This window comes from Gymnogyps californianus, chromosome 5 (genome assembly GCF_018139145.2).
Source record: "Gymnogyps californianus isolate 813 chromosome 5, ASM1813914v2, whole genome shotgun sequence".
In the NCBI taxonomy this organism is placed as follows: Eukaryota; Metazoa; Chordata; class Aves; order Accipitriformes; family Cathartidae; genus Gymnogyps; species Gymnogyps californianus.
In genome coordinates this window covers 27,199,758-27,214,753 of record NC_059475.1, presented here as the reverse complement: position 1 = coordinate 27,214,753, position 14,996 = coordinate 27,199,758, and the positions used below count along the sequence as shown (strand labels likewise).

At 44.1% G+C, this 14,996-nt stretch overlaps 1 protein-coding gene across 1 annotated transcript in view; it reads left to right on the top strand.

Moving 5' to 3' along the window:
- The window catches only part of NR1H3 (nuclear receptor subfamily 1 group H member 3), a 29,496-nt gene that overhangs the window by 1,365 nt on the left and 13,135 nt on the right, over nt 1–14,996 (top strand).

Here is a 14,996-nt window from a genome sequence, read left to right as displayed (position 1 = left end):
AGGTGTCAGGGAGAAGGCTATACCTGAGGACAGACAGAAGAAAAAGGAGAAGCTGTTTTTTACTTCCTTTAGTGAGTGGTGGGCTTGGTTTGGGGAGTGAGTGAGTCTTAATCGAGATACAATGCCCCTGCTGAGGTAGAAACAGAAGAAAATTGTCTTACCTTTTAGTTAGGGAAGCAAATGCGGTTTGAAAATTTCAGCAAAGTGTTGCTGAGCTCAGCCCTTCTTTCCTTTGGGCTGTGGAAAGAGGGCATTGGACACGGTACGCATTGTGCCAGGACCAGGTGGAGTTTGGCCTTGCCACGCTTCTCCGCTATCACACCTGTGGCACGTTCGCCAGAAGATTACTGCTGCTGCAGGATTTGCGAGGACAGACTGACTGTGGCTTCCTGTTGTAACCCCTTCTTGAAATCTAGCACTGAGTTCAGTGATGCTTCTTTCTCGTACATGCATACACCCATGCACCCTTCTTCATACAGAAGGCCAGCTTTTGCAGGAGAAAAGCAGGGGTGAAAATAATTAACAACCTCCTCCCTCCCACCCCCCCAAAATAAAAGGCAGGGGGAATAAACCCAAACGAGGCTCAGGTAGGACAGAACGTGAGTTGTTGCGGAGCTGCTTGAGAGTTCTGTAGCTGCCAGAGTAAACCTGCAGCTACTTGTATTGTGAAGGGATGCAAGGAGAAGTACCGTAGCAGGGACTGTATATATAAATTGCCTAATCTAAAAAAATAAGAAATGGGAAACTTTATCACAGAATTAGTGTGTCCTGGCTGTGTGCCTTGGGTTACCGTCGTCAGTTGTTTCCAGTTACTGCTGCCACAGCTCTCTGCGCCTTGTCAGCATGTTTCCTTTACCAGCTGGCTGTGCAGCGAGGAGGCAGGCAGAGCATGTGCAGAAGAACAGGCGTGCAGCCATACAAGTACAGAGCATGAGTTTGCTGCCGTGTTTCCAGTGTGTTAAAGTGCGTTTGATTGCTGTGAGGGTTTTTTCCAAGAAAGATGCTTTCTCTAGGATTAGTCCTCACAACTCGGCACACTTGTTCTGTGGTAAACAGAAGGATGAATTTTTTGCTGCTGTTAAATGTTTGATCCAGTGGTGATAGTCTCAGGCCTCAAAAGTCCTGTCTCTTGTAATTAGACCTGGTCTGTGATTGTATAGCTGTAAAGATTGACATTTTTAAAAATTTTAAGTTTTGAATTTAAGGTCTTGAACTGTTGCTGCTTTTCAGAAGTTGTGTTCCCATCTGCCCAAGGAAGAGTATAGAATATAATGTGCTTTGTCTTGAATGCATTGAAGGGTGATCCTGCTTTCTGCTCTGGAAGCGGCTGCTGTGAAAGTCTCATTGTTGCAGATGTGTGGGTCTTTGCATGTTGAATAGGAAAGCGTATCAGATTGTATGTCACTCTCTCTCCCTTCCCTCCCCTCCCCCAAGAAATAAGATTTGCAGACCTGACAATCTTGGAGAAAAATCAGTGTTTCAGAACTGAGGTGAAACCTGTCATAGGTATCCCTGCCCATGGCAGGGAGGTTGGAACTAGATTATCTTTAAGGTCCGTTCCAACCCAAACTGTTCTATGATTCTATACAAAGATATCTTGTTTCATTGGGGGAAAATGTTCTGCTGGTCTGCAGTAGCGTATGTTACCTTGTTTTCCTCACAGCCTAATAATTTAGGAAGGCAGAATCACATTCTCTTGGCTGTGGAAACTGTCTCGGTGGGAAGGAACCTCATCTTAGGAGGGAATTCAGGGAAATGCTTTCTGCTGACAGGAACAGGTCTGCATTTAGGCTGCAGACAGGTTGAACTTGGTCATTAGATCATACTTCTGCTAATACACAAGTACAACATTTGACTTAGCAATTTTGTTGCGGTTACTGCAGCTAGAAGCTGTATTGTAGTCAATATGGGTTTGAGAGATGTGTACAATATTGTTAAATTAGATGAGGCTGTCCATGTTCTGGCAGATCTTAAAAATTTCTCTATTAGAAGTGGTACGATGTGTTACTTTAGCACTCCTGTGTCGTTTTTGTTCTGTGGCTTCCTGCTCAGGACAAAACACCTTTTTTTCCATTTTTGGAGCATAGACAAATTCCTTTCTTGTGTCCTCACTAGAAAGGAGACACCCCTGGAGCCAGTGTAGCTTGCACTTTTAGATCTGGAGATCTCAAAACCAGATTTCCTGTAAAGCAAAATTACTTGCTTTATTGAGTGTCAAAAATAAAATGTTAAGGTGATATATTCAATTTTGGTGTAATTTCATAAATCGCTTTGACGTATACACTGTCAAGCTTTTAAGTATCTTATTTATGGAGGGCAAAGGCTAATTAGGGTAGTGCACAGAGGAGAGCAGAGCACTGCAGACCTTCCAGTATGTTTAAGGGAGGGGAAAAGATAAATGTTTATTTAGTGGGAAGTTGATGATGAAGAGAACAATGTTAGAGAATGAGAAATCTAAATCGTGTTTTGAACAGACCAAACCTAGTGTCTGTAGGATTAAGTAGGAGAACTATCTCGTGGGATGTGAGGATTGAAGCAATTTAAAAGCCATACTGCAGAGTCAGGTTGTATTGTGTACGCATAGAAACCTCTCTGAGATGTAAATAAAAGATGTTAGGTGAGTATCAGACTGATTGCTAAAGCAGACAACTGACAAGAGAGTAGGTGTCTCCTGGCATGTAAGGCTTTCTAGTTTGTTTTAAGGTTTTAAAAATATATTGGCAACTATACTTGCAAAATTTCTTGAAACAAACTGGGCATGGAAGTTGTATCCTCTCTCCCTCCAGAGAGAGGGGCAGTCTTGGCTCGCTGGTCTTACCACAGCTATGAAACAAACAAGGTTAATAGGTTTAAATCAAGGCTTCCCACTTGCTGATTTAAATCATGATTAAAGTTGGTGATTTAAATAATTAATTTAAGCTTTGTTTTGCATTTGATACTTTCTTAAAAGGAAGGTTTATTCTAATTGGTTAGGCTCATTATTACTACTTCTTGCTAAACAGGTAGATACAGTGTATCTACATACACCCATTTATGCTATTTTATCACAGTAAACGTTTACATTACAAAATGGTCATTTGTATTTACTAGGTGAATAATTTCTTTCCTCATGACTTGTACAAAACTGCATTTTCAAATTAAATATGCAAGTTTTTTTATAATTACACTATAATCACACAAATCATGCATTGGATACATAAAAGAAAATATGCTTGCTGGAGTGTGTGCTGTTAAAACTGACTTATTTTAACAGAGTAGTGTTATCTGTACTTAGCAAAATGAACTGGTTGTTTTTGGTCATTGTGTCCTTCCAGATCTTAGAATGAGCATAACTCGTCCTCCCTTGTCTTGTTTTTATTCAGAGATTGGAAGACAGAAACACCTCCCCCCCATTTTATGCTGCCTCCCCCAACTTTGAGTGAACTGAACTAATTTAATAAGTGAAGAAACTAATCTTTCTGCCTTTTTAAGAAAGATTTGTTTGGTACTTCCGTGGATTCTGATTCTGCGGACTTAGTGACTTTCTCGAGTTTAGGAATTATACTCTTTAAACATTCTCCAGCAACCATGTGCTGCTTGGATAGGGTGTGTGTGTGTTTGTTTAAATGATTATTTTAGGCTTTATCATAAATTGTCATTAACTTAGAAAAATAAATTGAATGAGTGGAATCTTGGAAAATGTGTGTAAAATCCATTTAAAGGGAAATGTTTGGAATTGAAATAGTCTATCTAGGGCCCTTATGAAAGGAAGACAAAAAGGTAGGCTTCTGCAACAGCTCCATAGTGTGTCTCGGTTGCCAGGAACATACATGCAGAAATGTGCCAGCCTCCAAAGGACTCCACATGCCATGCCAGTGAGTTTTCCTGGAGGATTTTACACAGTCAGGCTGTCAGATATGCACATGTAGTGGCTTCTTGAGCACCTACCAGCAGGAACCCACGCGCGAATGTTTGCGGGCACATGAAGTTGCACTGGAACAGCCTTTGAGACTTGCTCTGCTGGTGCTTGCCTTGACATGCATGCACACATGCACCCACAGAGTCCTGTGGCCAGCCCTCCTCACCAGCGTGCTTTGGCTTGCCTAAGTACTGCCACTGAGGCAGGGCAGCTCACCCAGCTGTGCGCTCTGAGAGTGGAAGGAGAAGCTGTCATCTTGCCTTCAAAAACCAACTTTGTGATTCTGGTCTTCTAACTGACTGCTTCCCACCCTTGGCTGTTGTCTGTAGGAGACAAATAATATTCTGGTCTCTGTGAAAGGGCCAGGAAGAAGTTCAAAAGATGGCTTCTGTGTTTACAACTGGTGAGGGGGACAGATTCTCAGGCATCTGCAGGTCTGGGCAGGAAGCCCTAGAGATACGATTTAAGGTCCATATAGCATGCAGACAGGCAAGGTTGCACTGCTGGACCTTTGAGGAAGGTGTCAGACTCCCTTCCTTAGCAGAGGAAGAGGGAACTTCTGTTGTGAGGAGTGTTTGAGAATGCAAAATACTGATAAGCATAGATCGTATAATGTAGCTTCTGTTATCTAGGCGTGTCTGAGAAGAGGGGACTTAACTTTCTGGCCTATATGGGACTGAAGAAAAATTTTCCCTTGGTCTCCAGAAAGCTCCCAAGTTGCTGTTTGTTTTCCTGGAAATAGAACGGGAGTGGAGAAAGCAGAAACCTTTGCCTGAAGAAAACATGAATTTTCTCCCTATCACCTGCACTTGGAGGGCATTTTCTATCATGCTGCTTTTAAGCAGTGTGCTGGGGGTGAAGGCTGAAGAAAAAACAAGAAGAAACTGCAGACTTTGTCCTCCCTTGTTTCAGTATCATCTCCAACTGCTACTCCCTGATACTTGCTCTGGGTGGTGCCTTTAGCAGTGTCCCAGAATCGGCGGGCCATCCCCACCCTTCTCCCTTGATACAAGGATCAAAATAAGAAATCCAGCCACCTGTTGGCTTAGCCCTATTGCCCGCTCCCACACACTTGTACACGCGCTCGCGTTTTCCAGCACTGATCTTGGATTTGCAGTTATTTCTGAGAAGTCAGGTGATATGGGCTCTCTGACAATATAATGTTTGCTTGCTTGCTTCATGCAGACCATGCCGGAGCATCAGTCTTTGCAGAACCACTGGCTCCTGGTTTGTCCGTGGGTTGTGTGTGATGGCTTCCTTCTCCTTGTGGCAGGGTTGCACTGGAGTTGGGAACAGAGTGGGCTCCTTGCAGCACGTTGCTTGTGACAAACCCTGACAATCTGGTGGTTACGTTCTTTTGCCTTTTTTCTATTGGAGCCTTTGTGCAGACTTGCAGTCTGTTCTGGACTGCGTTATTTGGGCAATAGACAAGCATTTGTCTGTTAGCACCTCTGATCTCTTTGTGCCTTGTTAGGGCTCTTTCTGGATGGATGAGGGTTGGGCCTCCTGGATGCTTGGAGACAACCTGTGAGGAGAGTTGGTGGCTCTGGTTTCTCATTTGGTAGGTGTGCCGTGAGTGCAGCCATTTCACTGGCTGGTGTTTGAGCGGTGGACTCTGTCCGGCTCTGGACTGTTTTCCAGCTGAGTGTTTGTGGTGATGTCAGGCAGTGTGAGAAGGGAACATGACTTGGCAGGACAAAGTCTGCAGAAAGTTCAGCTCCACATTTGGCTAAGAGCCTCGGACGGAATGAGATCTACATACGCATTCTGCTACACAGCCTGTCACACACCCTCTCACATGCTCCCTTCCTGTCACACAGCTCCTCTTTCTCTCATTTTCAGACCTTTAAGGCTTCCCTCTTAGCTTCCACCCTGTGGATTTATAAAAAACAAAAAAAATCCCTCCTTATTTTGCTGTTATTGTACCTTCTAAGTGTTTAGTTGCAATGACCCCCAAAGCAGAAATAGACCATACAGGCCAGGATCCAGAATAGTAGAGTCAAAAGCAGGGCAAGTTTACTTTGCCACAGAGCTCTTAATAGTCCTTTATTCTGGCCTACACCCCTGTGCCAGTCTTCACTGTGTTTCTTGGCAGCTCTTCTGATCTCTTTTTTTGCTCTACTGCAGTCTTCTGGCTGATCTAGGTTTGGGTACGTCCATCTGCTGCAGGGTGGGAACCCCTGCCTCTCTTCTCCCATTCTTCTAAGAGCAGTGTTAGCAGAACCTGCCAAAATATATCCCCAGTAATGGATGAGTGGGGAACAGACTAACAGTCAAGCTTACTCTGAAGCAATTTAAAACGGTTCCAGTATCCCTTCGATGTGTTCTTAATATGGGTATTTCTGTAGTACTGTCATTTCTTCCTGACCTCTGTGCTACATCTAGGGATGATATTTCTATGAATGGGAATCAGTACTTTTCCCCTACTGCCCTTAAGGGAATCTTAATGAGTTTCCTGCCTATTTTGCAATCCAGTACTGTATTTCTGTTTTGCCTGTGAGCGGTAGTATTTGTTTTGATTGATGCTTTTAGGTGGGATGGTGCTTGGATACTAAGTGCTATATAGATACATTATAAAAAGGCTGTTTCCCAGAAACAATCCTGTTTCAGTTATGGTGGTATGCAGCATGTTGATGAAGGTACTCTCAGGGTGGGAGGAAAGGAGGAAATCAGAAAAATGAACAAACAATTATACCATAAACAGCCCTCTCCTTTATTCTGTTCTTTCCTCTTTTTGCCTCTTATTCTTCATGTTCTTTTACCTCATAGCTGCTAGACGATGTACAAGACCAGTTTGAAAGAGAAGGTGGTCTGGACAAGGGCTAGGAGTTGAGGGCTTTTAAGTTCTCTTTCTGGCTTTGCTATGATACATCCTACAGCTTTACGTGTCCTTTGTCGTCGTGTCTTCCTGGTAAAATATTGCAGCTGCTTTTTGCTGCTTTTTACTGCTTTTATCTGTTTTAGTAGTAGTTCAGTGCTGACAGTGGATTGGGCTGTGTTCCTTCTCAGAGGAGTCAACAGCAGTTTGGGATACTGATGTTGAAGAGATGGGCTGAGACAACCTGGGGAGCTGAGCAGATTTCCCTTTTGTGATGCCAGCTGATAAAAGCACTTGACTAGAATAGGCATGGGTCGTGAAATGTTACTCCCTTACTGCGTAGTTTAGTGGAGATGAAATTATTTTTAAGGAAACAATCAGGTAAACAGTATGTTGTGTGATTATTTATCATTATCATTTTCTACATGCAGAAAAAAGGTCTGCAGTGCTCTTTTCTAGGCATAATCTAGTTGGTTCTCTTATTGTTTATGGACTAGGTTTAACCCTTTTCCCTGGCATCTCCACTATCAGGATGTTATTTTGGGTATTCATTCTTGCTTCTTTTCTTTTTTCCTTTTTTCCTTTTTTTTTTTTTTGTTGTTTTTTTTGTTCTGATCTCTTGCTTCAGTTTGGAGATGGAGTTGGGATGACACCTCAAATCTGCCATGAGTCAGACTTGTGTTCCCTGAAGCAGGGCTGTAACATGTGGGGGACTGAGGGTCATAAAGGAGGAATGTAGGATGCAAGGTAGAGTTTTCTTTTGTTCTGTAATGTGGCGCCCCTGTGGAAGTCCACAATGATTAAAGAGAGAGGCTTCTCTAACTTTTTTTTTACTTCTGTGCAAGCCCCATTTTAAAAAAACAGCATTTTGAACCTAGCCAGTTATTGCCATTACCTCTGATCTTGATGACACTCTGTATTTCCTGTCTTTTTAAAACCCTGTTCTCTGGGAAGACTAAGGAAGCTCTGGGTCTTAAAACTGTTGCTTCAAAGAATGGCTGGCTGTTATGTTTTGGATAGCTGTGTATAATTGTGTAGAACAAGGTATTGATGGCTGAGTAAAGCTAGAGAAGGAATCCAGAAAGAAAGAGTCTGTGGGCATGTTTTCCATGCTGCCATGCAGTGGCATTTATAAGGAAACTAAGGTGCTGGGGTCAGATCTCATTTTCAGCCTTCAAGTAGGACATGATGAGCTGTCACTGCACGTAGGATGTGTAAGAGCTGGTCAGCTGCAGGAATAATGAGCTGCAAACATGTCAACTTTAATTTTCCAAAGCAGGGTCTTGCTAGTTAGCAGATTATTTTGTAGTAGGAAGTTTTCTAGGTTGCTTGAACACTTTTCATCTTTGATTTTATTCTTTTTGTGTGTGTGTGTGTCTGGTGGTGTGGTTAGAAGAGTGAAAGAATTACACCATTAGCCAATACTGGGGCCCTAGGAGGAAAAACAAACATGCAAACCAAAACCACCTTTGCATAGATACGTTTAGATGTGCAAGGGAAAAAAAGGCTTACTGGTAGGATAGCTTAATTTGCTTGGGGAAATTGTGATTGGTACTGGCAAAAGAATGCTGTTGCCGTTTTAAAGCAAGTTTCCATAGGGAGAGTTTGCTATTATAGCTGATGCTGACAAACATATTCTGTAGACAAGGCTCCAGACTGGATCCCCTCCCTTCCCCTTCTTCCCAAGGAGTGACAGAGAGCTGCCCTTTGCTCCTCTGCTAGCAGGAGGGGGCAGTTGCCCTGCTTTGTGTGTTTCATCCTCCTGGGAGGAGCACAGATGGGATTTTTCCTGTTGCAAGCCCCTGTCAAAGCCTCAGTTGTGCTTCCTGCCATCTGAAGGTCAGTGCTGATAGCGGTGTAGAGCTGTCAATGAGCTGGATTCGCAGCCAGACATGGGGGACTATTGCAGTTCAGCTACGAATGGCAAGTTCTGCTTGTGTTCATCCCTGTGGGTGCTGCAGAAGTTGGTGTCGCTCCAAAGTGGCTGTGCTCTGTCTGCTCCCTGTGTTGAGACACTGGCTTCACAGCTCATCTGGCCAGACAGAGCTGAGAAAGGATGACTTGTCATTTTACAAGACTGCTTGGAGGGGAGGGGGAGGTGGAGGGATGCTGCTACTGTAACACCTTCCTTGCTGTAACCCAGTGCATGCCCTAGTTTTTGCCATTCTTGAGGTGGTTATACCCTAGGTTAGCCAGAAGCTTGAAAGCTGAGGTGACAGTAGAAAGCCTAGAAGGGGTAGAAGGGACTGGAGCTTTGTTACCCAGACCTGGCTTGTGCTGTTTGCCAGAGTTCAAGGGAATTTGCATCAATGGCCTTTAAAGGAATTTCATGGCAGCAAGGTGGCCACATCACTCCTGATATCACTGGTTATTCATTTCCAGTTCATTAACCAGGGAAAAGTCTATCCTCTCTTACCATCATCTCCTCTCTCTCCCCCTCTATGCCTCTTTCTCTCCCTCTCCCTTTGTCAGAGGGACTGATACTTCCATGCAAACAGGAAGAGAGGCGAGAGCAGCCCTGTGCGCAGTGTGAATGAACTCCAGTAACCTCATCTCCTTTCTCCTCCTTTCAGTTGCAGGACCAAGGGCATCTGGCAGTCGGGAGAGATGGAGGGAGGAAACAAAGGCACAGCCCATTTCAGGATCTTACCCGCCCTGAAAGCAGTCACACGTATACTCTCTTTTCCTCTTGGTTCTTGTGTTGACATGGCACTCTTTGATCAGGCAGAAACCAAGAGGTGAAGACAAGGGCAAAACCAAAACCTCAACCAAAACTTTGACAGGCAAGGAATAATGAGAAGCAGGTGAGAGGGGAGGGAGCATCTCCTCCTGGATGAGGCATGTGAACAGGAGAGCTGACTTCTTGCAAAACAATTGCTGTTGGGGTGAGGAGTTCCTTTGCAGAGCCTGTAGGTTCTTGGGTGGGACTGGAGTCAGCGCATTCTGTCTTCATCTGATGTACAATTTGGGAAGCCCTGTTCCCAAAACAGGGGAAGCCACAGGCTGTGTAGGAAAGAAACAAATCCTGTGCTCTAAAGATCATAGACAAGGAGTGAGTTTGGTTGGGGTTTTTTTTATGTGGAGCAAAGCAAAAGTACTTTGGGCTGATTATGCCCTGAATTATTGCATTCTGTTTGGTAGTTCAGTTGTGCCTTATGCACTTCGCTAACCAATTTGTTCAATAGAGAGAGACTTCTTTTTCGTTTTAGTCCTATATTCCTTCTTACCTGAGGTAGGGTGGCTTGGAACTTCTGTTCCTGCCATTGTTTATAATAGCATTTTCTGTGAGTCAAGAGCATCTAAGTTGTATTTGGTTCAGACTCAGAAATGTCTGCAGACCTCTTTGCATTTTGGTTGTAATACAAGGTCTAATTTTGGAAGGAAAATTATGGAGACTGCCCTCCAGTCTCCCAGAACTCACCTTTAAGGTGTTTTTCTGTAAGAGCCTGACTTTCCCTTCCTCGGTTTCCTTCTGTTCCTTTTAGGCGTACCATCTTTCAGAATAAGGCCTTTCATCCTGCTGTATGCCATCATTACATCTTCCTGCTTCTCTTCCCAATACTCTTTCAACCAAGTGACACATGTTTGTTTATTTTAATCTGTTCAGTTGTTAGTCACTTTTGCTGCTGTTCTCTGAACTCTGCCATGGCATCCATACCTGACCTGGGTAGGAGACGGCATGCTGCATGTTGAGACCAGACTAAAGCCAAAGCAAGTCTTCACAATGAGAGCTGGGTGCTGCCGTGAGAACCCAATCAAGCTCAGGGATGCACCAGTTCAAAAGAAGAGTCAAATGCATGGGCGAAGGCCATGCCAGAAGTCAGCAAAGTCATGGGTAATAAAGGAGTTGGTCAGCAGCAGGAGTAAAAGCCAAAGTAAGAGGAGGGCTCTAAAACTCAGAGCTGGAGAGGCAGAGGTGGGAATAAGACCCTTAGCTTGGGGGCAAGAGACCAGAATACGGCTTCCCATCCCTGAGGAGCAGGCTGCACAGCCAGGAGTGACTGGTAGGACTCTTCTGTGTAGTTGGCAGAGGTGGCAACAACTTGCAAGGCTCACAGGCCAGTGCTGCATGCTTGGGCAGCTGCTCATGGGCAACTGAAGCTTAGCTCGACAGCAAATGAAAGCAATCAGGAGGCTGTAGCTTTTTTTCATCAGCTTGGGACTGATGGTGGCTTGCAAACTCCTTCCAGTTTGTGGTTGTCTTTATGCTTCTGAGAGATCAAAATGGATAATGCAATTTCAAACTGTGTCCCTGGAGTTCTCTGTGGAGAGGGATTTACAGTGGGAGCACAGAGCTAGTCTCCATTCCCTGAGAGTTACAGAACTGTTCTTTCCATTCCTTGTAAACATACTATTCAAAATCATTCTTTATACTACCCTGTTGCACTGCTTTGCACACCTTGCATTTTCATGGTTTGTCCCTCCCATTGACAATCTGAAGTTGGTTATTTTTCCTCATGAGTTTTAACAGTTTTCACGTGTAGTATTACTTCATTTTCAAAGTGACAGATTTGCATAGGATTTTTCTGCTCTGAAAGGTACAAGTGTCTGTTTCAACTTTTTCCTAATTGAAACCTGTTATATGTGTACTTTTGCCCTGCTTACAGACCTACTAGCTGCTCCAGCATTTCTTGAGAAATGTGATGATGCAGAGGGAAGGAAGAGGAATGAGCCAACATGAGCTGGGAATAACTTTTCTTTCTCTGAGACTACCAGGTAGTACCAAGTTCCTTGGGAAGGTTTGTGAAAATACTCTGGCTGCTACACCAGAGACAGTATAGGAAGAGCATTAGGTCACATAATACTGGTTACTCCTTATGAAAGGATTGGGGTGCTGTCTCCTAAGGGGCTTAGTTCTGTGCTGGTGCTGTAGGATCCTGTGAAATCTCAGTCCAACAAGTTTTTTTCTTGGCCATTTAAATTTGCAGCCAGCTTTTGATACCCAAGGTGGCATCACCACTGTCCAAGTTGTGCATTTAGATTTCAGTGAAGACCCTTATGCATTGTTGCGAGCACAGCTTTCAGAGGTAGATTCAGATTGGACGCTGGCACTCGTATTGCATGTCAGAACACATTTAGAAGCCAAAATGCCAAGTTATATCCCTGCTTTAGGTACCTCTGAAAGATAGCCCTTCCTATCAGATGTATTTGTTCACCAACAGCCTGTTAGGCCTATGCACAAAGGCACAGTCCTGTTGACACACAGCTGTGTGATGCATGAGCACAGTCATGTTGACATATGTATACAAATGTAAGGTCTTCTCTGCTGACATGCTGCAGAGTGCATGCTTGTGATTCATTACAGAACTGAAACATAACTATATATTTTTCCCTTGGTAGAAGGCTGTAGGATTTTGTAATTTACAGGACCAGGACTCTGACCAGTAAATCCTGTTTTGAAAGATCCCAGAGACTTGCACAAACTTCCTAAAAAGCTACCGATTCCTCTGAACATCCAGTATTTGGAGGTAAAGGGCTCGTTGTGCTATTCCTCTGACTATTCCTGCACTCCACAGTACAGTTTCTTCAGAGATGTGCTTGCATCTGATCTGGTTCCTGATCCTTAAACTTCTCACAGAAAGCACCAAACAAGGAATGCCAGGAGAGGACAGACCTGTTGAGCAGAAGTGTCACAGTAACTGCATCTGGCTCATTTGGTTTCTTTATGTGCTGTGCTGCCCAATGCTATCTCCTTGACTTGTCCTCAATGAATGTGGGACAGAAATTAGGCATATTCTGTAGCACAAAGCTACAACACAAAGTCTGTTGATGACAGGTCAGATCAAAGACTTCCAGAAGACTGCGTAAGTGCTTCAGCTGGGCTTGGAAGAGGACTCAGCTGAGGGAATGGGATGAGATGAGACAATTGCTGGAGGAAGTGATGAACATTTCTGGCACTTAGCATGAGGTACAAGAGCCAGGGCTGCCACCTCTAGTCTCTTGTTAACAGTACTTTCTGTTGCAAGAGCACTGATCTTGAGACTATTGGTATTCGAGTTGTTCTGTTGTCTCAGTAAAGGAGAGGGAAGAAATGGAGTAGGGCAAAGCTGGTGGCAACACATTTCAGAAGTGTTTAGTGTCTTATTTGAGACATGGGTGGCAAGGGCTGGCAGAAAATTATTTCCTTTAGCCTTTCATCTATATGTGCTTCCTCACTGGAGTATGTCTGCTCATCAGGTTCCTCTATTCTAGACGCTGCATTAGAGAGAAGGGATTGCTTCATCTTTTGTCACTTGGCCAGTCCTGGTTTCTAAAACTGACAGAGTTGAGACAGACAGTGGGAGGCAGCACAGCAGATTATGTCAAGAAGAGAGTGTTCCCTCTTGCAGTTACGGCTTGCATCACCCTTCTACATTTTTAGTTGAAGTGGTGGTGCAAATCGGAAGATGTGAACCTCTAATAACATGGTTATTAGTACAGAACTCAACAAGATTTTAGTAATTTGAAAACAATCCTCATGTATTTCTGTGAAAACTAACTCCCTGGCCTACTCATACAGCCTCTCACTTGTGTGCCTGTGGGGAAAATGCTAGTTTAGGTTTCTTTACCTAGCACCAGAGTGCTGCTGTTTGTAGTTAGGTCAGTTTTCCACAGCCTGCAACTGTTACTGCATCTACAAAACTAAAAAATGCTCTGTCTTAGGAGCAGAGAAGACAAGAGGCCTCTCCTATCTGGCCCATTCTGTTTTGGGAAGGCTGGAGGCTGGTGCATGAAGCAGGAACACGTGGGTTGGTTTTACAGCATGAAGATAGTGGCTGATAGGCCTTACCCCTCACCGTGTCCTGGGTGCATACATGGATTTATACTCCCCTCCCTGTTGGCAGCTGCAGACTTCTTGGACGTTGCCAGGAAATCTGCAGTCTTTTAGAAACTCCCCTTTGGGCTCCAAATGTCCTTCTGACAGCAAGTTTTGCTCTTGCAATGTCAGTCATGGTTGTGCGGATGACAGTTTTGAAATCCCATCAGGCTGTACCCTCCTCTTTTGCTTTCCGGAATACATTGCAGTTGTGTCTGGGATGCAGCAAGACTGGGTCACTGAACTGAAGGCAGTGGGGCCTGAGCACTGTCACTCAGTCCCTCAGCTGGGGGATCAAACTCTTCCTTTGAAAAATTACTACGGTACTGCTGCCGGTGATTCATTCTGCACAGTAATTAATGTTTGAGTGAGTCTTTTGCATGGTTTAAAGGAATGTGGAGATGCACTGAGGCAGTACACTTAGCTTTCTTGTTTCGTGCCCAAACATGTCCAGAGACATCTGCTATTGGCATCAGTGAGGAGCTTACATGGCACTAGGAATACAAGTCGAGTTTGGGTTTGTTTCAGTGAAGTTCCTATTTCCATCTGATGCTCTGTGCCTCTCCACAAGGTTTTCAGTTGCTACAGGATTTACTGTGGAGACTTTTTTTAAAAAAAAGTTGATTGTGATAGCCACATTGTTCCTTTGAGGACTGTGAGTCTCTTTGAATTGGTTGCAAATCACATCAGTAAGGTGGTAGTCTCCCACAATAGGACTTCTTCTTTTCTATGGCTTTGAGTTTCATATTTGCTGCCACTGCTTTTATCCTAGATAGTTTGTTTCTCCGGCGATTCAGTGGCTGCATGCACCAAAGGGGAGGGCGCTCTGAATTCCTTATACAGTCTGAGGCTGTGCTTACAAAGGTCACACGAATTAATATGCCCTGTGATTTTTAACACCTGCATCTATTATCTGCTACAGTGTAATGGGAGATGCCAGGAGCTCAGCAGGCTTGACAGTATGACTGCATTTATACTTGATGACTGTTTCAGATTACTGGGAGGGGGGTGGTTTGTGGAAGTATTGCTTTCATCTTTGCCTTTGGCATTCTACGAAAAGTTGCACGGTCTGGTCCAAATACCCAGGAGGGAAGAAGGGACTTGGGACTGTGGTCCTCTGCCTCTTCCCTGTCAGCACTGCAGTGTGTGAGGTGTGCCCCTGCTTACCTGATGCTTTTGTGTCTGGGCTGCTGCACAGCTTTCTGTCACCTCCTGTCTTTCAGAGCGCGGCAGGCTTCCAGTCCTGAACTCAATCACTCAAGTTAAACTGGTACAGGCCTTTAACGTAGTTGCTTTTTAAATCAGTTAATCCCTTTAGCTTGCATTGGTAAATCACTGAGTTAAGATCAACTGATCAAATGCATGTTCAATCAGATTAGGAGTGTTTACATTAGCAGTTTGCATCAGTTTCACTAAGTCTGTGCAGTCAAACCAGTAAGGCCTTTTTCTGTGCAGGTAGGGCTTTTTGGAAAAAGTGATTGGAT